Genomic DNA, 26897 nt, shown 5'->3' on the forward strand with positions numbered 1-26897 from the left:
TTCATTGGAGTGGTGAGGGCAGAAGCTAAATTGTCCTGGGTAGAGGAGTGCCTAGGAGATGAGGAGGTGAGGACAGATAGCGCATGTACTTGGGACATTCCTCAGGTTTTCTGATTTATTGGTCTTCAGTCGGGTTTTTTTTTAGAAGCTCTTCAGGGGATTCTAATGTGTGATTGAAAATGAGAACCACCGCTGCAGATTTCTTTTTTTCTAAGAGGGCAGAGAGAACATATTTATATGCTGAGGGAAAGGAGCTCCATAGAAAGGGAGTTGTTGAAAATACCGACCTCACCCTTGAGTGTCCCATTCACCATGCTCTTTCCTGGACTGGAGTGTTGTTGTTCTCTTGTTCTCCCCACATCTGGCATCTTTTTACATATACTATTCTCTAGTCTAATCCAATTAGGGGAGGAAAAAAAAGTCCCCTTTCCTTTATTAAAAGTTGAAAATTCGCAAAAGTATGTTTATGAGGAGGTTAAAGGGAAATAAACAAACCAAACATAAAACTTATTCAACTTAGCAAACGTTTATTCATTTCTGCTATGTTCGAGGCCCTGGATACAAAGATATATAAGATGGAAAGGGTAAATATGATGGGGACCCTGCCCTTACGGAGCCCTCAGGCCTGTGGGAGAAATGTATGTGTAAATAAAGAAATGCCTTCAGGTACTATATGTGTTATTACAAGGGTTCAAAGTGAAATGGAGGGAAGACATAAATGTCTTTATTTTGTGTGGTCATGAGGGCATCACAGAGGAGGTGATGCTTGAGCTAGAACTTGCAATGGAGTTAAGGAATGGGGTTGTAAGGTCAGGGAATGGGAACTGGATGGTATCTTACCCATATCTCTTCTTCATTTTTATTCTGCTTGGTTTATTTTTTTTTCTTGGTTTATAGTAAAGTGTCTTTGAAGGAGTTGTTGGGGGTAAGGGACATTTCAGCTTACATATAGAGATAATAGCATTTTGTCCGTTTGTGGAATAAACGTACTGTGAATTTACCGCCACTGGTTTATTATATGGAGCCCTGGTGGCTCAGTGGTTAAGAGCTCAGCTGCTAGCCAAAAGGTTGGCAGTTCACATCTAACAGCTGCTCCTTGGAAACCATAGGGGGCAGTTCTACTCTGTCCTATAGGGTTGCTATGAGTCGAAATCGAGTCGATGGCAATGGTTTTGATTGGGTTCATTATGTATTAGACAGTTAAGACAAACTAGAGCAATTAAATCAGAATCTCTGGGGGATGTGTCCAGATATTTTTAAAAGGTTCCCAAGTGCTCTAATGAGAATCAGTGTCAAGAACCACTAGGCTGAAATGTGGAGCACCAGAAAAGTCTGGAATTTGAAGCTTAAAATTATAGATTAGGTTCTTGCAATTCCTTTTAATAGCTACATGCCCTTGGCTAAGTTATTTAGACTTCCCTAAGCCCCATCACCTTTTGGAAATTGGGGATAGTAGTATACCTGTCTTAACTATCTCACAGAGTTGTGGGGGTCAAAAGACATAATTTGTACGAAGGAACATTACAAAGTGTCATGCAGATGTGTTCTAACAATGAAATGTTATATTGACCATCTCCAGGAGCAGACAGACCAAGGGTCAGCCACCTTGTCCTGCAGGACAGTAACCATTTTATGGATTGGGGATTAAGGTTTTGCCATCACATTTTGATGTGTTTTACTACATGTGGATAATGCTAAAAAGTCAATGAAGACCTAAAGCAAAAAAGCAAGCGATTAGCGGTTGAGCATTTCCAGTCTGACATATTAACTCTAATTGTTTAAAATTATGAAAAGTGTTTATTGTGATTAACGTTATGAAGCATATAAATAATCTCAAAAATTCTTTATAATTTAAATGTTTAGTATTAAAATGCTATAAATTTGTTAGGTGTTTATTTTTAAGATCAGTATATTGAAAAACTGTGAATCTTACAGATGGTAGTAAAGCCCCCACAAAGCACCATGCAGCAACACAAATTCAGTTATATTGCAGGTCCCTTCATGTCTGTTAAATATATAGGGACACATGCTGTGTCTCTGCACTGTGGGAAGCTTGATGTATTGATGTCAGTCATGTAATCATATAGAAGCAATCATCCTTATAGTATTATAACTGTCATTTTACTTGAGAAATGATATTGTTTAATGAGAAGATAACCTAAAGCTTAAAGAATAGGTTTTCAGATCTGGTTCCTGTACTCACTACTATATGATAGCAGATAAGTCAGCCTCTTTGAACCTGCTGTGTAAAATGGGATGCATTCGTTTTCTGTTGCTTTGTAACAAATGAAAAATCTGGTGGCTTAAAACAAAACACTTATTATTTACTATCTCATCGTGTCTGTGGATTAGGAGTTGAGGAGCAGCTGACTTGGGTGGTTCTGGCTCAGGGTCTTGTGAGATTGCTGTCAGATATCAGCTAGGGCTGCAGTTATTGGAGGGCCTGACGGGCTAAAGGATTCACCTCCATGGTGGCCAACTTACATGGCTGACAAGTTGGTCTTGGCAGCTTCACGAGAGGCTCTCTATGAGCTGTCCCCACGACATGGGAGCTGATTTTTTCCAGAGTGGGATCCAAGAAGACCAAGGTGGGAATTGCAAAGCTTCCTATGATCTGTCCTCAGTAATCACACACCATAGTTTTTGATGTATTCCATTGGTCTCACAGGACAGCCCTGATTCAGTATGGAAGGTGGGTGGCTGCACAAGGGCATGAGGCAAGGATTTCTGGGGACCATCTTAGGGGCTTTGAGTTTCAATTAAGAGTTTATGTGAGAGTCCTTTGAAAACCATTAAAACAGCATATAAATGTGATATAGAAATGTTATTACAGTAAAACCTGGAAAGCTGGAGCCTGTATAGGGTGGAAACCTGTCAGAGAAGGAACACTTAAATATTTTCCGCTAATAGAGAGCGATAGAAAAGTGGTAGGGTGCATCCTGTTAAAGGCAGAAAACTTGCAAGATCCAGAAAAACAAAGCAGTCCCATTTAGTTCCATCTCTCAAAGATTTTGCTCTATGCTGCTAGATCAATAACATTGAGGCCAAGTAGAAGTTATTTTGCCTTATATCATTTTAGCATTGTGGCACCCTCTGCCCAGAATATTTCTTCTTGCTTTATTTATTTACTTAAGTATTTGGTTTATCTTGTTCAGGAAATCTCCCCCCTTTGATTATAGGTAGTCCCCAGCTTACGACAGGGTTTCCTTCTGATGACTCTGTCCTAAGTCAGTTCTGATGTAAGTTGAATATCTCTCTTTTTTTTTTTTTTTAGTTTTCATTATTTTTGCCCTTTATATCAGTGTCTTTATAAATCTGATCTTTATTTGTCTTTGATGGTTGGCATGAGAATGATAAATTATGTACTGCAACATTGTATGTAGTATGTATTACTAACAATAAGTTGTACAAAAAAAAAAAACAAAACACCGTAATAAGCACGGTTTGTCGTAGCTTGAATATGTTGTAAGTCGAGAACTGACTGTACAGTGAAACTGTGAGAGCTGGAACTCAATGGGACTGCCTTGTTTTTCTGGATCTCGTAAATTTTCCTCCTTTGACAGGGTGCAGTCTTACCACTTTTCTGTTACTTGTTTTAGTGGAAAATATTTGAGTTTTCCTTCTCTGACAGGTTGTTCCGTTATACAGTGTCATGGATTGAGTTGTGTCTCCCCAAAATGTGTGTCAACTTTGCTAGGCCATCATTCCTGGTATTGTGTGGTTGTCCTCCATTTTTCGATCTGATGTAATTGTTCTGTGTGTTGTAAATACTAATCTCTGCTTGTGTTTAATGAGGCAAGATTAGGTTGTGTTTATGAGGATTAAGGTGGGGTACAACACCCTTACTGAAGTCACAGCCCTGATCTAAGGGGGAGGGGTTTCTCTGGGATGTGGCCTGCATCACCTTTTATTTTACAAGAGATAAAAGGAGAGAAAAGTTAGCAGAGCAAGAGGGACCTCCTACCACCAAGAAAGAAGAGCCAGCAATGGAGCACGTCCTTTGACCAGAGGTCCCAGTGCTGAGAAGGTCCTAGACCCAGGGAGGAAGATTCATGACAAGGACCTTCCCCCAGAGCTTACAGGGAAAGCTTTCCCCTGGAGCTGGAGCCCTGAATTTGGACTTCTAGCCTCCTAAACTGTGAGGGAATAAACTTCTGTTTGCTAAAGCCATCTGCTTGTGGTATCTCTGTTACAGCAACACTAGATGACTAAGACACATAGGTTCTGGCTTTTGCAGGTTTTACTGTATAAGCTGGTAGTTTGGTGGTAGAATTCTTGCCTTCCATGCAGGAGACTGGGTTTGATTTCTGGCCAGTGCACCTCAGGTGCAGCCACCGCCTTTTGTTAGCAGAGGGTTGCGTATTGCCATGATGCTGAACAGGTTTTAGTGGAGCTTCCAGACTAAGATTACTTAGGAGAAAGGCTTGGCAATCTACTTCCAGAAATCAGCCAATGAAAACCCTATGGGTCGCAGCGGTCCATCCACAACCAATCATGGGAACGGCACAGGATGGGGCAGTGTTCAGTTTTGTTGCGTGTGGTTGCCGTGAGTCAGGGACCAACTCCATGGCAGGTAACAACAACAGCAACTGGAGCAAAAGAGTATTTCCCAAGTATTTCATGTCTTCTGGTGTAGAAGTAGCACATCTAATGGGAGAAAATAATAAACAAGAAGAGTAACCACAGGAAGAACCTATTGTTCATTTGAGTAGTCTTTTCAGGTTTCATCCTACAGAGTCCACTTGCTTGATGAGATTTCTTTGAATACCTGTACATTGTATCTTTGTACTTTTTTTTATTGGTGCTGGCTCTGCTCTGTTTGGGTTATAGTAATTCGTGGGCTTGTTTTACCTTATGCCAGATTGTAAATTTAAAGTAGGAACTATGTCTTACTCTTTTCAATGTTCCCCAGTACCTTTAAGCCAAAGCATTGTACTTCTTTAGTGCTTAATTAGTATTTGCCGAATTGAATCACTGGCAGAACTCCAGCCTTTGTACCGCCCCTGAATTTGGGATGCAGAGGGTCATTTTTTACTCAGATGTTGGTGGTAGCCCCTCCCGAAGCCATTTTTAAGCCTGTGTTATAGCTCCTTGGTTTATCACTGGAATGATGTTGGATCTCCTAGGTCCTTAGCCTGGCCTCCTTAATGATGACCAAAGCAAGCTAGCAAACAAACAAATATACACACCCCTACAGTCTGTTCTTGTACAATTATTTCCAAATCTCACAGAACTGCTGCTCAGTTAGGTAACTTATGGCAAGTTTTTTACTTGTGAGATTAAGAATACCCAGAAGATAAAAATGTAAAGCTTTCTTCCATGTAATAAATCATAAAAATTTAATCCTTGCAATTTTATCCAAAAGTTTATTCTGTGAGATAGGTCTTTGTAATGGCATTTTGACAGACACGATTTTATATATCTTTCTGTTGAAAAATGTTTGTAGCATTTACAGTCAGCTTTTGAAAAATTATTTTGCTGGTTTTTTTTTTTTTGGAGGAGACTTTGTAAGCACATTATCAAGCCTTAGTGTACAGCAAACACATTTTTAAAGAAGGGGGATGTGTGATACCATCACATTTTTGTTTTTTGGGTCATTTCATATGATACTCAGATCGTATAGACCAAGAAATTCAGAGTATCTCAGGATTCTTTTCTCCTATATGCAGTCTCTGGCAGATTTTCCCACTCATATCCCTCTTTAGAAATTCTTTACTTTCCCAGCCACTACGTGCCTTCTGAAAGAAGTACAACCAGAATGCTCCTTAGAAGCAAGGATGGGGAGACTGCATCTGATATACTTTGGACATGTTGTCAGGAGGGATCAGTCCCTAGGGAAGGACGTCATGCTTGGTAAAGTACAGGGTCAGTAGAAAAGAGGAAGACCCTCAATAAGATGGATTGACACAGTGGCTGCAATAACGGGATCAAGCCTAACAATGATTGTAAGGATGGCGCAGGACCGGGCAGTGTTTTGTTCTGTTGTGCATAGGGTCGATATGAGTTGGAACCAACTCGGCGGCAGCTAACAACAGCACTTGGCTTCTCTGTCTCTTGTCTATACCTAACTCTCTCCCTGTCTTGGGGAGAGCACTTAGTCTATCCATGGCATGTTAGAGGATGGGGTGGAGCAGATGTTGAACAATGGGGTATGTAAAGAAGAGTTGCAGTGAAGGGTAGGGTTGATGGCCAAGGGTGTTCTTTACTAAGTAGGTAATAATGGACCTATAAAGCAACATTAGTAGGAAAAGATTAGAATAGCCATAGGTATTTTGCCTTAAGTTTTAGCTTGCCTTTTGTAGTAGATGATGTGTTTACAAAGCGTCTTGCTATTTTCCAGGAGCTTATTTGTTTGAAAAGAGTTTTGTCAGCGGTGGATTCAAATAATACAGTTATTTAGTTTTGTTAATTGACTATTTAGTATTGCTATTATGTAAGGGTAGTTTGAAGCACTGTAAGCTGGTTAGCTGGTTTTTTTTTTTTTAAATGAGAGTTTCACTATTGTATGTAAGAAGTAATATAGTCTGAACACATGGGTTATGACAACACATTAGAAGATAGTTTAAGATGTGTCTGGTGTATATGACTATGCGATGTAACTAAACTTCGCATTAAAACTTTTATTTAAAAAATAGGCATTAGATATAAGTTTTCAGATATTAGAGTGGTGATGCATTAGTAAAAGGAATATGGAGTTGGACTATGAAGATCTTTATTCAAGTGCTAGCTCTGCTATCAGGTATATGAACATGAGTGAGTCACTTTTAGTCTCTGAACTTGGTTTTCCTTTTGGGAAAATGGAGACAGTATTTACTTCATAGGTTATTTTTGAGGATTATGATAGCCTTTTGTAAGAATCCTAAGTCAATTTTAACTCATTAAAATGTGAAGAATTGTTTGGTTAATGAGTTATACTTGTCTACTGTCTTCAATGTTTTAATTTTTTTAGATTTGTAGAGAAGCAAAAAAAAGAAGGGAAATAATGATTTGGGGCTAACAAGGCATTATTACCAAAAAGATGACTGTATCCAGAAAAAAAAAAAAATGACTTTTTTATCTGAATATGTCTCATTGATTAAACCTTTTTGCGCCTTCCTATTAAAGGTATGTACTTTGGGATAAATCTACTTGTGTGTTTGGCTTCTGATCATGTTTATTACCTAGTTGTCAGCCTGAGGTGTCAGTTCTCCTTCCAAAAGCATGAATTATATTGCCATATTCTGTACAGAGTTTGAGGTACATTTTCTGTTTAATGAAAGAAAAATTTAGATCCTAAGGCTCTTATGACCAGTCTCTGTGTTTGAAGCCATGAAGGTGAGGTAGAGTTAGGTAGATTATAGAGGAGAGAATAAAAATAGCTTGTGAAGTTGAATTCCTGAGACAGGTGATACATTAAATTTAATTCTAGTTTCAATCAAAATGTCCATTTGTTTAAAATACTTAGAGGGAGGAATGATCAGTGATATGCTAATGAATTAAAATTACTGAGAACGTTAAACTTCTGAGTCTGAGAATGCAGGAAGGTGCTTAGTTCAAGATGAATGTGTAATTGGTATCTGCCGCTAGTGCAGTTGACATCTTTATTATATAGCAATGTCAACTTTTTGTATCTTTATTAATTTGGTTTCTTCTGTTACCCTCAAAATTCATCATATACTCACAGACAGAATGATAGACTATCCTTATGACAAAGGATGTAAGCATGACATTTCAACCACTAACCCCTACGATTGACTTGGAGAGCCAAAAAGGAGTTGTTACTACCAAACAAGAAGGAATACAGTTTCTATTAGATGTTATCTGACTTACGATATTGAGAATGGGGAGAAGAAAATTTAACAGACATTCTAGAGAAGTGTGCAATAGAACAACTTTTTTTTCCTTTTCTTTTTTTATGTGTTTGGGACAACTTTTGTTTGTAACAGCCACATGGAGTGTAAGTTTAGAGAATGGAACCAGGGACAAGACGGATAATACTCTCTCCCTGCAACTGGTCTCTTACCACACAGGCTAATGTGGGGAGATCTGATGATTCTTTCACTTCATGAAATCTACCCGGACATTTAATTTCAGGTCTTGAACGTAGGCTAAACAAGAGGCATGATGCTTTGTTTTACGTGAAGTAGAGACATAGCAGTGAAATAGTTGAGCAAATGGCACAAATTTGAGGCCAGTGTTTTATCAGTCTTGGCTTTTATGATAACAACAAAGTGGGGAGAGTCAGCTCTGATCGTTTATTACCAGCAGTCTCATCTTTAACTCGGTCTGATTGTTCAAAGTTAACTACAGACAATAATTGATTCAAGTCCTTAGGCAAAGAAGTGGAGCAACAAATTATCCCACCTTCCTGCAGCATTCTACCCACAATGGCTTAAAATTGATTTCTTGGATAAATAAGAGTATATTAGATGTTTGAATCAGTTTTAAATCTGGACCCTTAAGTGCTGGTTTAGCACTAGATTATAACCAGTGAGTGACCTTTGTAAAAATTCTTCTCTGACCAGTTCCCTCCCCTGCTTAAAATGGTTCCATGCCTTCTAATTGCCCTTAGGTTAAGATAAAAACTTGCTCAAGTTGGCCTATAGGTCCTTACACCATCTAGCCCTACTTGCCCTTTTAGCTTTTTCTATTTTTTAGTCTGACCTTAAAGGCCATGGCACAAATGGTTAAATGCTTGGCTGCTAACTAAAAGGTTGGCAGTTGGAACCCACCTAGCAGCTCTGTGAGAGAAGGACCTGGTGATCTGTTCCTGTAAAGATTACAGCCTAGAAAGCCCTACGGGGCAGTTCTACTCTGTCACATGAGGTTGCTAGGAGTGAGAATCAGCTTGACAGTGCACAACAAGGACTCCCAGCTCCACCATTAACTGCAACAACAGTCTGACCTTAGCATGCTATGCTCCAGTCAGACTAACTTAAAAGCAGTAAGCTCTTATTTATCTTGGTCTTGTTTCATTTTTTCATTTCTTTACCTGGGTGGTATCTTCTCATTTTCCAGGTCCATCTTAAAGGTTTAAAGGCCACTGTCCATTTCTTATTAGCTCTCCCTGCTATGTGTTTCCATAGCACAAAATTCATTGGATTTACTTATTCATCCGCCTTTGTATAATGTCCTCACTAAATAGTTGTTGAATCAATGTGACCTTGAATGTTTGGGAAGAGAGTACAGAGATCAAGTTGAGTGGAGCTTTCAAGGGAGGGAAGGGCATTCAAAATAAGGGATATAGTTTGAATAAAGGCATAGTGGAAGTGTCTTCGTTCCTAAGTTTAGAACCAATGAGTAAACCATCTCACGGTCTATTGTGATCCATGGGGTTTTCATTGGCTAATTTTCAGAAATAGATTGCCAGGAGTGTCTTCTTAGTCCATCTTAGTCTGGAAGCTCTTCCTAAACTTGTCCACCGTGGGTTACCCTGCTGGTATTTGAAATAATGGTGGCTTAGCTTCCAGCATTAGAGCAACATGCGAGTCACCAGAGTATGACAAACTGACAGGTGATGAGTGGACCCCTTAAATGTAGTTATTTTGCAGAGTTGTGCCTTTGCTTTACTATAGGTCCGTGAGTCCCTCTTTTGTCAAACAGGATAAAATGAATTCTGTCTGAATATGCAGTTTTAGGCAAAGATCAAGCCTGGGAAATTAAGATGAGGTCAAAAGAGTTCTTATGGAGTTTGTTGGAGGCTTCTGTGAACACATCTGACCAACCAGGCATAGCTGTTTTGTTTCCTTCTTGGTTGTCTATTAATATTGTACAATGTCTTCTTTTTCCCTCCTGCTCCGAAAGTATGAGCTTAAGTGTGTGTGAACCTGACTCCTAGGTACAGATATCTTTGTCCTTGGTGGTGTATCTTATTCTGACTCTCTCAGTTGGGGTTTTTGTCTTCTCCCTACTTGGGTTTGTCTCACTCTTGCCTTGTTTGGGGTGTAAATCTCTCTCAGGGCTCTTTTAATCTTCCTGCTGTTTTGTTTGTTGCCAAGGTAATTCTGCCTGTTTCATTCTTAGGATAGCCAGTTACATTCCTTCCCCCATAAAAAGTGAACATGTTATTTTTATGTATGTTGAATATAAACCTCCACTCCCAAACTGCTCTTCTCTCAACTTGGTTTGTTTCCCTTTTAGAGTAAGCCTGAGTCCTATTTGCCCTCTGCTTACAGAGGTCACCTTTTCTTGGATTTCTTCCAGCCAGTAGAGCAGAAGCTGCCTCGTCCACAAAAAGTTAAAGACATTTTATTCCAAAGTTTTCCCCTAAATAAATCAGTGTACATATAAATTCATTGGGTCTTACTGATTTTCTCTGTGACAGGTGGGTTATCTAATGTAGTTGTCTTGTTGATGTTTCACTGTTTTGCCTCTTCATGCTATAACCTTGCTCTTTCCCTCTTTGCATAAAAAAAATGAACTGAATTTATAGAGTTAATGGGAACCGTATTCAGTTTTGAGAATAGAATTTACGCTTTCGCTTGGTGTTAGATTCCCCAGTTTGTTTCCTTGATCTCTTTTTCTTAATTCTCAGGTATGAAAGCCAATATATTGGCTGTATACATCCACACCAATTAATAAGGTGTATGTGTGTGTGTGTGTTTGTGTATGGGGTGGGGGTGGATTCTGACTTTAATAGTCTTGCTAATTTTTCTCTCCACTTAGGAGAAGTACAGGAAAAAAAAGTCTGAGAAAAAATATTCTCTCTTAGGCTTTTATTGGAAGTTCTTAATCACAGTAGTCAAAGGGGAAGGAAAGATGCACTCTTAAGGACTGCAACTTGATTATGGAGTGAAAAAAAATTTTTTAAGTGTGGTAGTTTTTCTGAAGTGTGAGTCTCTAAGGAAAGTTTGCCATCCTATTAGCCTTGATTTGAGTATTTTTTGCTTTTAACAAATATATGATTGGACCTGGAGATACAAGACTATACGTTTACTTTTATACAAAGTCTAATTTTATGGTAGTATTGACTGCCTAATTTTAACCTTGGTTTAAAATATCTTTGACTAAGAGGTTTGGTAGGTTAGAAAACAGGCTGTTGAGGCCAGTGCCTTGGGTTTATCAAGGGTGGTCTTGTTGGCTCAAAGAGAGGGCTCATCCTTGCCCATTGCCCAGTGTGTATTTTTGTTCCCAAGCAAACCGATATGAGTGAATTGGGGTGGGGGCTTGTCGCACTAGCATCAGTTGCTGTTGAGCCGATTCCATGTCATGGTGCCCCATGTGTGTCAGAGGAGAGCTGTGCTCTGTCGGGTTTTCAGTGACTGATTTTTCAGAAGTAGATCTCCAGGCCTTTCTTCTGAGGCACTTTTGGTTAGACTGGAACCTCCAGCCTTTTGTTTAGCAGCTCTGTACGTTGACCATTGGTACCATGCAGAGACTCCATCATACTAGTAGGTCCTACCAGTTATGGAGGTTATGGAGTAGGATGGTGGTGGTTACATAAGCTTTGTATTTGAAAAGTAGAGCATATTAATATGGCTATGAACATTTAGTATATAATGTAGCTACTACAGAAAAAGTAGTTTAAAATTAATTACAGTTTTAGTTTAAACATGTACTTGATTTTTAAGTACTTCGTTCTGTATTTGCTTTTATATTTGCTGAGAATATTAAAGATTATGCTTTAACTACTGTAAAATGTTTATTTAGTATTAAATAAACCATTGAAGAAAATGTTATACTTTAAAGGTCATGTTGATTTTTCTGGCATTTCCAGTTTTACATTTTATACATACAGTTGAATTGGCTTAACTCCTAGTTGAGTATTTAAAGATCTGGGTAATAATGTAGAAGGAAAATTGGAAAAGGGCACAATGTTTTAGAATGTACATGTCTTTCAGCGTTCTTTTGTTTCAGCAGTGAAATTTCAAATTCTAAGTGGCAATTCAGAGGGGCTGAAAGGACAGCAGGATAATAAGGACCTTCAGTGCTTGTTAAGTTTAAAGACAGCTTTAATTGTGTTTTGCTATTAATTGATGTTGTATAATGATTTTATACTTTCCGTATTTTTGTACCCCTGCCCCATTTGAAAATTTATATAGCGCATTAAATTGTGTGTTCAGAACACTCTTCAAGAGGGTTGCATCTGAATATTGCAATAGCAATCATAAAATCAGTAACTCACTCTGTCCTGTGTTTATTGAGAGCGGTGAATATTTAGTGGGAGTAGTGAGTAACTGGGAGGCATCAACGGCAGCAGGTTTAAGTGTACAGGCCACAAGGTGAAATAATCTGGGTTCAGCTCTCGTACTTAAGGAGCCATGGTGGCGAACCCTGGTGGCGTAGTGGTTAAGTGCTATGGCTGCTAACCAAGAGGTCGCCAGTTCAAATCCGCCAGGCGCTCCTTGGAAACTCTATTGGGCAGTTCTGCTCTGTCCTGTAGGGTTGCTATGAGTGGGAATTGACTCGACAGCAGTGGGTTTGGTTTTTTTGGTTTGATGGCGAAATGGTTAAGTGCTTGGCCCCTAACCAAAAGGTTGCGTTTTGAGCCTACCCAGCAGTTCCTCTGGAGAAAACGCCTGATGATCTTTCTTCTCCCGTAAAGATTATAGCCTTGGAAACCTTATGAAGCAGTTCTAGTCTGTCACATAGGGTCGCTATGAGTCGGAATCTACTCGACAGCACAGAACTTACTAACTGTGTGACCTAGGGAAGACTACTGAAACGCTCTGAGCATCAGTTTTTAAAATGGGCCTGAAAATAGGGTTAATGTAGGGATTGCATGAGACAATTAGAATAACAGAAAGGTTTTATTTTAATATCTTTGGTACAGTGATATAATATTTTGAACAATACAAAATGAATATTCTTTACTAGACTGTAATTTTTATTTCATTGGTTTCATAATAAAATTGTGATTTATAGCTTTTCTGTCTTTTCCCAATTTATGCTTCCTTCAGAGTTTGTAGATTTGATCATAACTTGTGGAGGGTTAATTTTGACTGAGTGGCACAAGTGGTCTTTGATAGGCTGTAACCCAACAGGTTGGTGGCTTGAATCCCCCCCAGCAGCTCCACAGAACAAAGGCCTGGCAATCTGTTCCTGTAAAGATTACAGCCAAGGAAATGCTATGAAGCAGTTCTACTCTGTGACACATGGAGTCACCATGACTTGGGGACCAACTTGATGGCACCTAACAACAATATCAACAGTTTTGACTGATTTTGTGAATGACCAATTACTCTACCTTTAATAAAAATAAAGTAAAACCCACTGTGCCTCCAGTCAGAATTTTTTATGCAACTATTTAATATTGGTACTGAAGTTAACACCCAGAACGTAACAAAATGTTGGTATAATTTTGGCCAAGGAAAAATAACATTAAAAATATTTCCTGGAGGATTCTTTTATCAGCATCTCACTTCTGAAACTGACCTTTCATCATTGACTTTATTATGGCTCTTTTTGCTTGACATGGATGAAGATGTGAAATTGCCATTTTTCTTTTAATTAATTGGATAAATTACTTGGCTAGGGAAAGGTCTTTGGGTAATATGCCTAGTCTTTTTGCAAAAGAAAGCTATATTAGGTTCTGGAAAACTTCATTATTCAAAACTGAGAGAGATTAATTTAAATGGCCTTGAGAACTTTTCTATATAGTTTATATATTCCCTAAAACCTATCAAAATTGTTACAGAATTTTTTATCAGATGTGCTGATTGCAAAGCAATCAAATTTTCTTCTGAGCCATTTACTGTAACAGCTATTATGATGCTAACTAACATGATCTGATGTTGATGAGAACATAAAGAGCAGTTTCTAACAAAACTGGAGAAATCAGGGAATTATTCTAAGGACCACTGAGCTGTTGGTCAAGATGAAGACAACCTTTTTGGTGACCAGAATGAAGATAATTTATTATCACTGGTTCTTAACTTGCAAATGGGGTTGTACTTAACCTTTGCTGCCTGAAAGCAAGAATGAACTGTAAACTTCCCCAGGTGCTTGTGTGTGTTTTCCAGTAACATCCAACTAGCCGCTTGGCATTTGTCAGAGGATTACTGGTATGAAGTAAAGATCAGACAAGAAATTTAACAGTGCCATCTTCAGAATGAGTATAATTTCATGAGTATGTTAACCTTGCAGCCGAAGCCAGAGCTTGTTGTGGAGTGTGGGTACAGTGATGATGATCATGGGACACTTTGTAGAAGATAGGTAATTTTAGTACTGGGAGGAAGGGATCATTCCATGGGTTTTTGATACAGAGAGCAAGGGTCTGAAGTTAGACTCATAGAACCATAGCTAACTGGAACAGAGAACCTTAGAGGTAGTATGTCTTTGTTTCCTAGCGCTGATGTAACAAAAAGGAGCCCAGATGGCACAGTGGTTAAGTGTCCAGCTGCTAACCAAAAGTTTGGTGGTTTGAACCCACCAGCTGCTGTACAGGAGAAATATGTGGTGATCTGCTTCTGTGAAGATTACAGGGTCACTATGAGTTGGAACCGACTCAACAGCAACAGTTTTGGTATTGGTATGTCTGTCCGTAACAAAAGCACCATAAGTGGGTGGCTTGAAAGAATAGATTTATTTCCACGCAATTCTGGAGGCCAGAAGTCTAGATCAGAGGCTCGATCATGTGGATTTCTCCTGGGGGACCTTTCTCTTAGTTTCTGGTGGCTGCCAGAAATCATTAGTGTTTCTTTGTTGTTTATAGATACATCTGCCTCCATCGGCACATGGTGTCTTCCTGTGTGTTTGTGCATGCATGTGTGTGTATGTCTGTCTGTTTTCCATTTTTATAAGACACCACTCAAGGGATTAGATTTAGGACCCACCCTACTCTGGTAAAGGAGGCCTGGTGGTACAGTGGTTAAAGCGCTTATCTGCAAACTGAAAGGTTGGTGGTTTGAACCCACTTGGTGGCTTCATGGGAGAAAGAGTGGCGGTCTGCTTCCTTAAAGATTTATAGCCTTGGAAACCCTATGGGGCTTAGCTGTGCTCTGTTATATAGGGTTGCTGTGAGTCGGAATCTACTCAATGGCAGTGGGTCTGGTTTTGGTCTACTTTGGTATGACCTTATTTACATAACAAAATAAAGCCCTATTTGCAAATGTACCTAACAGGGGATAGGACTTCAACACATCCTCTGGGGCACACAGTGTATTCAAGTAGATGGCATGAATTGTCTCGTCACTGGCATCGCTAGGACTTGAATTTAAGTCTTCTCATTTCTAATTTGCAACTGAACATGAGAAAATGTTTTACCTGACAACAGAATGGGTACTTGGTTCTTTGGCAGTGACACATGCATGGAGAATGGATGCATGGAGATGGATCAGGTGCTCACAAAACAGTCTGATATGACCACTAAGTCTCTCCCTTCTGCTCCTGGCTGACATTTAAAGGAACGGATTGTCTAGCATAGCCATACCAAACGGGCTTCCCATCAACATTGTAAGTGGGTGCTAATATAAAGCATATCAACAGTTAAAGAAGCAGTCAAGAAACGCTTATTTAGTACCTGCTTTTTTTTATTTGCTTAGCGGAAACCCTGGTGGCGTAGTGGTTAAGTGCTACAGCTGCTGCTAACCAAAAGGTCGGCAGTTCAAATCCACCAGGCGCTCCTGGGAAACTCTATGGGGCAGTTCTACTCTGTCCTGTAGACTCTCTATGAGTCATAATCGACTCGACGGCAGTGGGTTTTTTTTTTTTTTTTGGTGTTTGCTTAGCAGGAGGGCAGTGGTGGCTCGGTGGTAGAAACCTGTGGGAGGCCCAGGTTTGATACCTAGCCAGTGCATCTCAGGTACAGCCACCACCTGTCAGTGGAGGCTTCTGTGTTCCTGTGAATGCTGGTTTCAGTGGTGCTTCCAGACTGAGATGGACTGGGAAGAAAGACCTGGTGATCTACTTCAAAAATCAGCCCGTGAAAACTGTATGAATCACAACAGCCTAATCCTGTTGTGCGTGGGGTCATCACGAAATTAGGGCTGACTTAATGTCAAGAAACAAAAATTTGCTTAGCGAAATTCTAAGAACTTAAGTATATATAGAGAGGAGCGATGTGGCAGTCTGCTTCTGTAAAGATTACAGTCTTGGAAACCCTATGGGGCAGTGCTACTCTGTCCTATAGGGTCGAAATCAACTCGATGACAACAGGTTAGAGAGGAGTGAGACCAGTCTAGTTGGGGAGAATGGACATATCCATAAAAAGATAACTAACAATAACGGCCACTGAACCAAGGGTGAGACTACTGAGTGCCAGAGGAGATTTAAGATGGAAGAGAACGCTGTGGCTTATAGTGCTCATGTAAGATTTCATGGAAAATTAGGTTGGTTGCTTTTCAGCTTGACAGATCTTTTGAGTAATTATATGTGCTCAGCTCTGAAGGTTCCTGATTCACCTAACCTGTTAAGTTACAGAGGTGGGACTTGATTACAGGTGTTTACCTGACTTCCATTCAAGTGCCATTTTCCACAGTTCCACACTGTTGTGCATAGGACAGCTGAAGGTTTCTGTCTGGGAGAATTCTGTATCTCCTTATCATTCCCAACTGTGTTTGCCAGCAGATAGTGTTTTCCCTGCTCGTCTTGTGAAGGAAACCCTGGTGGCATAGTGGTTAAGAGCTATGGCTGCTAACCAAAAGGTCTGCAGTTCGAATCCACCAGGCGTTCTTTGGAAACTCTATGGGGCGGTTCTACCTGTCCTATAGGGTCGCTATGAGTCAGAATTGACTTGATGACAGTGGGTTTGGTTTTTTGTTTTGGGGTCTTGTGAATGTTGCACGATGGCGCACTCTCTGGTTTTAGTTATACCTTTCTGTTACCTTATTGTCAAAATAGCTAAAATCGCTAGTTAAATGTGAGTTTGGTGGATTTTTCCAGCTAAGGTAATCCTTTTACTAAACCAAAAAACCAAACCTACTGCCGTCGAGTAGATTCTGACTCATAGTGACCCTATAGGACAGAGCAGAGCTGCCTTGTAGGGTTTCCAAGGAGCACCTGGCAGATTCAAAGTGTCGACCTTTTGGTTAGCAGCCGTAGCGCTTAACCACTATGCCACCAGGGTTTATCTTTTTACTAAGGAACTATTAAAGTGAGACGGGCTATTTGCCTATGAGTTGAAATCAACTCGACAGCACTGGGTTTGGTTTGGTTTATACAAAGCGTGGATAGCACAGGACCTGGCAGTGTTTCATTCTGTTGTAGATAGGTTGCTGTGGGTTGGAACCAACTTGACGATACCTAACAACAACAACATATAAAGCATAGCAGCAGCTGGACTTATAGTGGTCTTTTCGGTTGTTCAATTAGATGATTTTGGTATTCTGTTATGAATCATTAACTTGAAGATTGGTAGAAAAATAATACTGTTAAATATAATAAGATAAATTTAGAAACAGCTACATCAGAGAATGAACATACTTACCAAAACCCATGTTTTCTCTCTACCCAGATATTTTTGCATTCAAATGGTAGTTCTCATTTTAGCACAAATAAGGGCCTATAAACCTGACAGAAGAGAATTTAGTCTAACCAAGAAATATGAAAGGCATTAGGGCTTGCAGTATATAGCACAAGCCTCAACCCACCGCTGATTCTGTAAAGCAATGATTTTTAACCTTTTTCTTTTCTTATTTCAATGTAGTGGGCCCTTCTTCAAAGAAAATCTTGCTTGGAATTCTGTTATTTAAAAAAAAAACAACAGCCAATAAAAGCAGAGTAGCTTTGATTGAAGCAGGGGATCTGGGCCCAGAGCTGTCTACTCGCTTCGTGCTTGTTCCCCTTGGCCCTGAGCCTCCGTGGAATCCTTAGGATACCATGGTGCACAGATTGAAAAACATTGCTTTTCAGGAAAAATGAGCTAAACACTTCTTAAAAATAAGCTGTTAATTGAAAAGGAATTCTTAATGCTTTATAAAATGCTTTACAAAGTTGAATGGGTGATGAAAAATTAATTGATCCTTGTTACCCATCTTTTTTTTTTTTTTTATCCATCTTTACTGCCTTTGGACATGAGTGCTATTCTGTGATTTTTCTGGAGGAAAAAAACTCCCCAAATCAGCTTCCTGATGTTCAAGGATAACATGTTTTATGTGTACACACATATATAACTGTAGTCACATTACGCATGTTAACCTATGTGTGTAACAGCAGCTACATATGTGTGTATATATATAATTTCTTTAACCACTTTTTCTATAAATATCTCCAACTGCTAACTAAAACTCTCTCACGCTCTTTCTCCCTTTCATGGTGTGTGACCGGTGGTTGGGCCGTTATGACTCTCTCTCAATCTGTGTATCCACAAGATCTGTAGGTTCTGAATATGCTGTAGGTAGTCTGTATGGACAGGAAGTTCTGAGATTAGTTTACCAAAGCAATGACTTCTCAGAAAGTGATTTATCAATGTTCTTGAAACATTGTACAATTAAATGCAAGGCACTGGGATATGACAGTGAACAAGAGAGACATGATCTTGGCCCTGACAGAACTCCCAGCCTGTTGAGAGTAAGGATTAAATATCAGGAGTGATAAATGCTGTCTGGGAGGTGTAGGCAGGCTTTTATGGGAATGTGTAGGAGTGGCATTTAATCCAGACTTAGAGAGTCAGCATGGACATTCAGGTGTAGAGTGACATGTAGGATAAATAAGAGTTGGCCCAAAAACAAAACAAAAAAAAAATTAAGGATGAAAAGAGATAAAGGCAGAAGGGAGAGCATGTATAAGGGGCAGAAGATAAGAGACGAGTAAAACCACAGCACATTCTAGAAATTTCACATAGCTGGGTTTGGCTGGAGCATGATGTGTTCATGAAAGAGTAGAATAGTTGAGACAAGGGACCATACTTAGCTTTGTATGCTAAAACAAGGAGCTTGATACTATGCTATAGGAAATGGGGTTATGGAAGTGTTTCAAGCAGGAGGAAGATACGATGACTTGTATTTTTTCAGGAGAGGGTGCTTTGACTGACTGACATACTGACCTTGGGCGGCTGTTTGGATGATAGAGCCATTCTCTGAGTGTGGAAACATAAGAGTATAGAATACTATATAGCTTGTATTTCCATAACATCTCTGGTTGTCTTCTTTATAAAATCTTTCTTCATTTTATTTTTATGGTCCACCTTATCATAAGGCTAGGGTAATTCAAAAGAACAATGCTTAACATTTAATGTTTTTATAGAAACACAGATGTGTCTTCTTTCATTTACAGATGCTTCGATGATGCCTGACACATAGCAGGTACTCAATAAATGTTTACTGATGTAAAATAAAAAGAGGATATATTGAAGGAAGATATGTTAATTCAGTAACTTTTTTCCTAATCTCTTCTCTGCTACTCCCAACATGTCCTTTAGGCTCAGATAATTTCAACTTCAGACATTTCATAACAAACCTGCAAGTGTCTAACCATTGTATACTAGTACTAATGTTAATTAATGAAGCATTATGCATCTTAAGTAGTCTTCAAATTCACAAACGTCCATTTTACTACTTGATCCCAAGTTTATTTAATAGTTGAATATGCGGGTATGATAATCATAGAACAGCAGAAAACTATTTACCTCAGCTAACAATTATGCTTTGGAAATTAGTGAAGGATAATTTATGAATTCAAAAGTTTACGTATCCCTTCAGCGAAACTTTGTTTTTAACATATATCTGAGAATAATCACGAGGGAACCTTTTTAAAAATAATATTTTGCATTTTATTAAACTTAATTTACAAAATCCTTTCATGGTAGTAATTGCTTATACTAAATTAAATTAAAAAAAACCGAACCAAACTCATTGCTGTAGAATCGATTCTGACTCATAGTGACCCTATAGGACAGAGTAGAACTACCCCACAAGGTTTCCAAGGCTATAATCTTTACGGAAGCAGACTGCCACATTTTGTTCCCGCTGAGCAGTTGGTGGGTTCGAACTGCCAACCTTTTGGTTAGCAGCTGAATGCTTAACCACTGCTCCACCAAAGCTCCTAAATTAAATTACCACCACCACTGGAAACTAAATTAAATTAGTACTACCTAATTTATCTTTTAAAGTTAAAACCCTTTCCTAAAATATTGCCCAATTTCTGAATATAAGCAAAATCAAAGCTGTTTTTCAATGATTTATAATCATTTTGACCCTAATTATTTAGGTGATCAAATTGTCCCATATTTACCCAGTGGGAACCCCTTGAAGTAGCCTCCTGTGTCCTTTTGACCTGCTTCCATAATTTTTTTGTACATTTTATTACTTGATGAATATCTTAGTTATCTAATGCGGCTATAACAGAAATACAAGTGGATGGCTTTAGCAAAGATAAATTTATTCTCTTACAGTCTAGAAGGCTAGAAGTCCAAATTCAGGGTACCAGCCCCAGGGGAAGGCTTTTGCTCTCTTTTGGGGGTGGGGGAAGGTCCTTGTCATCAATCTTCCCTGGTCAAGGATCTTCTCAGCTCTGGGACCCCAGGTCCAGAGGATGAGCTATTCTCCTGGCTCTTGTTTCTTGGTCTTTCTGCACACTTCTCTCTTTTATATCTCAAAAGACGTTGACTCAAGACAGAACGTAGCCTTGTAGATTCAGTCCTGCCTCATTAACATCATAGAGATAGAATTTACAACATGTGGGAAAATCACATCAGATGACAAAATGGTGGACAGTCACACAATACTGGGAATCATGGCTTAGCCAAGTTGACACACACAGCTTTGGTGGACACAATTTAATCCATGACAATGGAATAACAAGATGTTTCAGGCCCATCTTACACTTGCCCTGCCTCAGCCGTGGAATCACCTCTTTCTCTCAAGAGCCCTGGATCCTTATAATGGGGAATGGCATTAGGACCTAAGATTTGGGTGCTAGATTTGCTCATTCTTGCTGGGATGTCTTTGCTTCTAGGTCCTTACAGGGTTCTTTTTTGTCTTTCCTCTTATATATTTGTATCTCCCTTCATCCAGAGAAGGAGCTGTGGTGGCGTAGTGGTTAAGCACTTGGCTGCTAACTGAAAGGTCTGTGGTTCGAACCCACCAGCTATTCCACGGGAGCAAGATGTAACAGTCTGCTTCTATAAAGATTATAGCCTTGGAAATCCTATGGGGCAGTTCTACTCTGTCCTGTAGGGCTGCTGTGAGTCACAATCAACTTGACTGCAGTGAGTTTGGTTTGGTTTTTGATTTAACCCAGAGTAGGAGTCCCTGGGTAGTACAAATGGTTAATGTGCTTGGCTGTTAACCAAAAGGCTGGAGGATAGAGTCCACCCAGAGGTGCTTCAGAAGGAAGTCCTAATGATCTACTTCCCCCAAATCAGCCATTGAAAACCCTGTGGATCACGGTTCTACTCTGAAACATATGGTGTCACCATGAGTTGAAATCAACTTGACAGCAGCTGGTTTGGTTTAACCCATGTGAATGTCAACTTTATCATATACTAAGTTTCTCTGTGTCTTTGGGTTGGTCTCTGGGTTTACTATTGTATTAGTTATTTTTACAGTACAGAACTAAATGGCTTAAAACATTTATCTCACAATTTCCAAGGGTCAGAAATCCAGGAGCAGCTTGGCTCCATAGTTCTGATTCAGGGCGTCCCATGAGGTTGAAGTCAAGATTTCTGCCTGAGCCACAGTGATAAGATGGGGGAACTGAGGCTGGAGGATGTGCTTTGATGGTGAATCGTGACTGTCAAGTGAGCTCTGGCTACTCAGTTCCTCTCCACGCGTGGGCTGTCCTAGGGTTGTTTGTCCTAAGGGTATGGAGGCTGGCTGCCTTGAAGGAGGTGAGATCTGATAGGGATAGAGGGGGGAAGAGAGACAGGGAGAGGGAGAGGGTGAAAGGAAGAGGGGAGGAAGAGGGTGAATGGGTGTGAGCATGCTAGGGGACGCTATCCTTTTTATAACTTGCCTCAGAAGTCATACAGTATCACTTATGCCATATTCTGTTAGAAGCAAGTCACAAAGTCCAGCCTACACTTAAGGGGAAGGGCAGTAAGCTCTACATTTTGAAGGGAGTTGTGTTAAGGAATTTGCAGATGTATTTTAAAACTATCATGGCTTCATTTTGCCTGATGCTTGTATTTGTTTACTTCTGTATTTATATCACACTGTTTAATATGTTGTTGTTAGGTGCTGTTGAGTCTGTTCCGACTCATAGCAACCCTGTGTACCACAGGACGAAACCCTGCCCGGTCCTGCGCCATCCTCACAACTGTTGCTCTGCTTAATCCCGTTGTTGCAGCCACTCTGCCAGTCCATCTCATTGATGGTCTTCCTCTTTTTCACTGACCCTGTACTTCACCAAGTGTGATGTCCTCCAGGGACTGATCCCTCCTGATAACATGTGCAAAGTGTGTGAGACATAGTCTCGCCGTCCTTGCTTCTGAGGAGCATTCTGGCTGTACTTCTTCCAAGACATTTTTTTTGTTCTTCTGACAGTCTGTGGTATATTCAGTACCCTTCGCCAACACCACAATTCAAAGGCATCAATTCTTCTTCAGTCTTCCTTATTCATTGTCCGCTTTCACATATATGTGAGGCGATTGAAAATACCATGGCTTGGGCCAGGCATACCTTAGTCCTTAAAGTGACATCTTTGCTTTTCATATTTTAAAGAGATCTTTTGCAGCAGATTTGCCCAGTGCAACGCGTCTTTTGATGTCGACTGCTGCTTCCGTGGTTGTTGATTGTGAATCCAGTAAAACAAAATTCTTGACTTCAGTCTAACACAGGTTGTTAGTCTTTTTTCAATCCTGATGCCCTGTTCTTTTTCATATAGTCCAGCTTCTCTTATTATTTGCTTAGCATATAGATTGAATAATTATGGTGGAAGTATACAACCCATTTAATATAGTGAGCCATTTAAGGAGGCATATCAAACTGAAGGAATTTCATATAATGCTATGCTGTACTAGATATGACAGCCTTTGGGTTTTACGGGAATATACTGGTCAAGTATCTAAAACCAGTTATACAAAATATTACATCTTATATATATATACAAAATGTATTAGATATTGATAATAATTGATAATAATCTGGTGACGTTTTAAGTTGCTTGACTTCCTTAACTTCTCATGCTTGAGGGGTCATTCTATATCATTGCGGATGCCTGCTTAGAGAATTTTTTATGGTTTCACATTGCTTTATGCTTCCATGAATAATTTTTAATGCCCTGATTGGCAGGTACATAGTATTGCATTGCGTGCTGATGAATTTTCACAGGCTTCTTACAGAGTATCTCCTACTAAATAGGCAAGTATGCAAAATCAAAATGAGGCATTTATGTGTAGGTAGCAATCTAACCATCTCTGCTCCATATGCCGTAATACTCAGTAGAGGCTCATTATAATCCCTGAACTTTTGTGCACGAGACACTGGAGTCCAGAGAGCAGCGTGCTCCATCTGTCTTAGTCTCCAGGCTGCACAGTGTGAGCTTTTTTGTACTGTGCCCTCTTGGCTGCTTTTTTTGTTTTTTTTTTTTTTTTAACATAAGCAAAACTTATGTTGCTAGCCTGGCCTTTGACGCGATTTTACCAAGTTTGTGTGTGTGTGTGTGTGTGTGAGTGTGTGTGTGTAAGGATCACAGCCGCTCATTCCGCATGAGTTGGTTGTCATTGCTTTCACCTTAGATTGTGTAAGCTTTTTTTTACCTCGTGGGCCTGCATCTTTACCCAGTACTGAGCCTGTGCCGTTCCTGTTTGCACTCCCCGTGGAATTGCAGGTGCCACAGAAGGGCTGTGGGCAGCCTTCCAAAACTGCTGACCAAAGACTGAACAGGGTTTATTTTTGACGAAGTAATCAGAGCCTTAATGTGATTACCTGCTGAGTGAAACCGTGTTTCCAGCTTTTGCATTTATTGTTCTGTAAAGAGGGGTAACAGTCCCTGGGTAGACTGTAAATTTGTTGGTGAAATGGTACTCCCTAGTCCTATGTTTTTGTAATCTTCCCTTCCCATCTTTGGGACCCTGGTAGTGCATGGTTAAGAATTTGGCTGCCTTTATAGGATCCAGTGGCCTTGGTTATTTTGAAAAACCTTCCTAGTCCTCATCCCCAACCTTCATCAAAGAAAAATCCATGATGTTGGTCCTTATCTTTTGATACGCATTTGAGTTGGTGTATCTTCTTATTTGTAGGAGTCCCTGGGTGGTGCAAATGGTTAAGCACTTAACTACTTACTAGCCGGAAGGTTGGTGGTTTCAGCCCACCCAGAAGTACCTTGGAAGACAAGTCTGGTGATCTGCTTCCAAAAGGTCACAGCCTTCAAAACCCTATGGAGCCGTTCTACTCTGCACACATGGGGTCATCATGAGTGGGAATCGACTCGATGGTAGCTATCAACGACATAGGCATTTGTATTTTGGTTAAAAAAAAAAAAAGCAAAAGAAAAACTAGTGTATTTGAGGGATAAAGGGTAGGGGTCAGGATAGGATCTTCACGAGACCCTGAAATTGGTTTCCTTAAAAAAATTACCTATTCCACCTACTGTCAGACCCTAATGGGATGTTTGTACCATTTTAAAATAGAGCAGAAATAGGATTGGTTTGAAAAGTAACTAAGAGAAATGAGTGTGAAGCAGTGTTAAGAGAGTAGGCAGGTAAGGCGCAGTAAAGCTGATGCTCCAGAGAACCGTGCTTCAAACACTGTATGTTACGTTGTGTTTCCAGCGATGTATGCCCATAACTCGTGTTATTGCCTGATGCTCACTGTCTAATATTCTTGTTTATTTTGTGCCCCTCCTTTTTTACGTTCTGAATGTTATCATTGTTTTCTTATTTCTCCTGTCTCACTTCTATTTCTTAGTTTTTATTTTCAGAGGATTTTTGAGATTTTTTTGAAAAGTGTGCTTGATCCTTTTGTAGAGTCTCAGTTTTCAGACCAATTTCACACACAGCCCAAATGCTAAATAATGAAGCATTTTCTTTTTAGCTATTCAGTAAGTATTCCCTATACTGGAAATATGTTCTCTTACCAATTCAAAATATTATTGCTTTAGGAATAAATAGGCTTATGGTGGAATAGTCCAAAGTCCTCTAATTGCTTTGTTTGAGTTGTGGGTAAGTACCTGATCTCTTTCATTTACACATGTGTTTAAGTTGCCACATTGTAAGCTTAAAATCCATATTACCTTTAGTTTCTACTAAATGACAGTATTTTTATGGCTTTCTTTTAAATTGGAAAAAAATACAGAGAGTGCAGTGATGAAATCCAGATTTTGTGGTTATTAGATTTTAAAGCTTACCAAGCTTCTCCTTGCTAATGGTTATCATTTAATAGGATTTTTCTCATTGTATAAAAAACTATTCTTTGTTCTGTTAATTTTGTGGCATACTATTTTTACAGAATTGATGACATTTTAATAACTGAAATTTGAGATTCGGCCTTAATTGTAAATGCTGTTATATGGTGTCTATATGGAGCTAAAAGAAAAAAAAAAAAAAGTTTTTTTTTTTTTTAAACAATTTATAGGATTAGAGTGGCCTGAGCAAGCTCTTGGTGAGGCCGAATGTGGTGCTATGGATTTTGTTTTATGTGGTTTCAAAAGAATATTGGAGCCATGAAGATTTACATATTAGTAAGTAAATAATAAAACAAAGCAAAAAATTAATATTAAATACAGCCTCATTTTTCACCTTTATTAATATACATCCCACTTCTTGAGTAGGCCATTTACACTCTAGATCCCATAGCCATAGCTTCCTGTTGCCTGATTTACCAAATATAGTTTGTTCTTTTATTTCCAACATCTTATTATAATTTTTTTTTTAAACATATAGAAAAGTTGGAAGAATTATAGTGAACATTCTTATACTCAGCACCTGGATTCTAGTAATTTCTTTTTAAGATCTAGAATTACAGCCTTTCTTGTCATGAATTTTTTTCTTGAATCTCCAGCCCTTAATTTTCTCTTTTGATTTTTTTCTCAATGACTATTATATAGTTTATCCCTGTGGTCAATTCTGGCATTTAATCATGTATTTTCTTGTATTCTGCCTTAAAAAAAAATTCTCAAAACACCTAAGAAAGTGCTGAACACTGATTGGATGATCCATACCAGATCAAAAGCAGTTGATGTCAAGTTGATTCTGGGTCATGGTAACCCCATGTTTGTCACAGTAGAACTGTGTGACGTGAGGTTTTCAGTGACTGATTTTTTGCCAGTAGATCACCAGGCCTTTCTTCCAATGCACCCCTAGGTAGACCTGAGCTTACAACCTTTCAATTAGCAGCTGAGTGTATTAATCATTTGCGCCATGCAGAGACTACAAGAATTACAGATCTGTAATTCTTGTAGTTGGTTGAGATTAATTATTGGGCTTGTGCCTAACCAGTCAAATCTTAGAACAGGATTAATTTCAAAGCAGAACAAAACTATCATTCTACTTATTAGGTATTCTGTCACCTATCACAGTGACTGCAACAATGGTCTCAAGCATAACAGTGATTGTGAGGATGACGCAGGACCCAGCAGTGTTTCATTCTGTTGTACATAGGGTTGCTGTTAGTTGGAACTGACTCAATGGCACCTAACAACAACCACATCACCTAAGAGATGGGCTTTATTGTTTGACCTTGGTTTAATTGTATGTAATGTTGTTAGGTGCCGTCGAGTCGGTTCCTACTCATAGCAACCCTATCCACAACAGAACAAAACACTGCCCTGTCTGGAGCCATCCTTACAATCATTGTTATGCTTGAGCTCATTGTTGCAGCCACTGTGTCAATCCACCTTGTTGAGGGTCTTCCTGTTTCCCGCTGACCCTGTACTCTGCCAAGCATGATGTCCTTCTCCAGGGACTGATCCCTCCTGATAACATGTCCATAGTATGTAAGATGCAGTCTCGCCATCCTTGCCTCTAAGGAGCATTCTGGCCACACTTCTTCCAAGACAGATTTGTTCGTTCTTTTGGCAGTCCATGGCATATTCAATATTCTTCGCTAACACCACAATTCAAAGGTGTCAACTCTTCTTCAGTCTTCCTTATTCATTGTCCA

The 26897-nt window shown here is 39.4% G+C and overlaps 1 protein-coding gene across 5 annotated transcripts in view; it reads left to right on the forward strand.

Moving 5' to 3' along the window:
* IMMP2L (inner mitochondrial membrane peptidase subunit 2) overlaps positions 1-26897 on the forward strand; it is a 142393-nt gene that overhangs the window by 69761 nt on the left and 45735 nt on the right. Inside the window, exon 3 of one of the 5 annotated variants that reach the window (XM_049894792.1) lies at positions 19132-19160. The exons of the other annotated variants lie outside the window; for them this stretch is intronic. The gene's annotated coding sequence lies outside the window, so the exon portion shown is untranslated. The remainder of the gene's footprint in view (positions 1-19131; positions 19161-26897) is intronic. 5 annotated transcript variants of the gene reach the window in all.

Source organism: Elephas maximus, chromosome 8 (genome assembly GCF_024166365.1).
Source record: "Elephas maximus indicus isolate mEleMax1 chromosome 8, mEleMax1 primary haplotype, whole genome shotgun sequence".
Lineage (NCBI taxonomy): Eukaryota > Metazoa > Chordata > Mammalia > Proboscidea > Elephantidae > Elephas > Elephas maximus.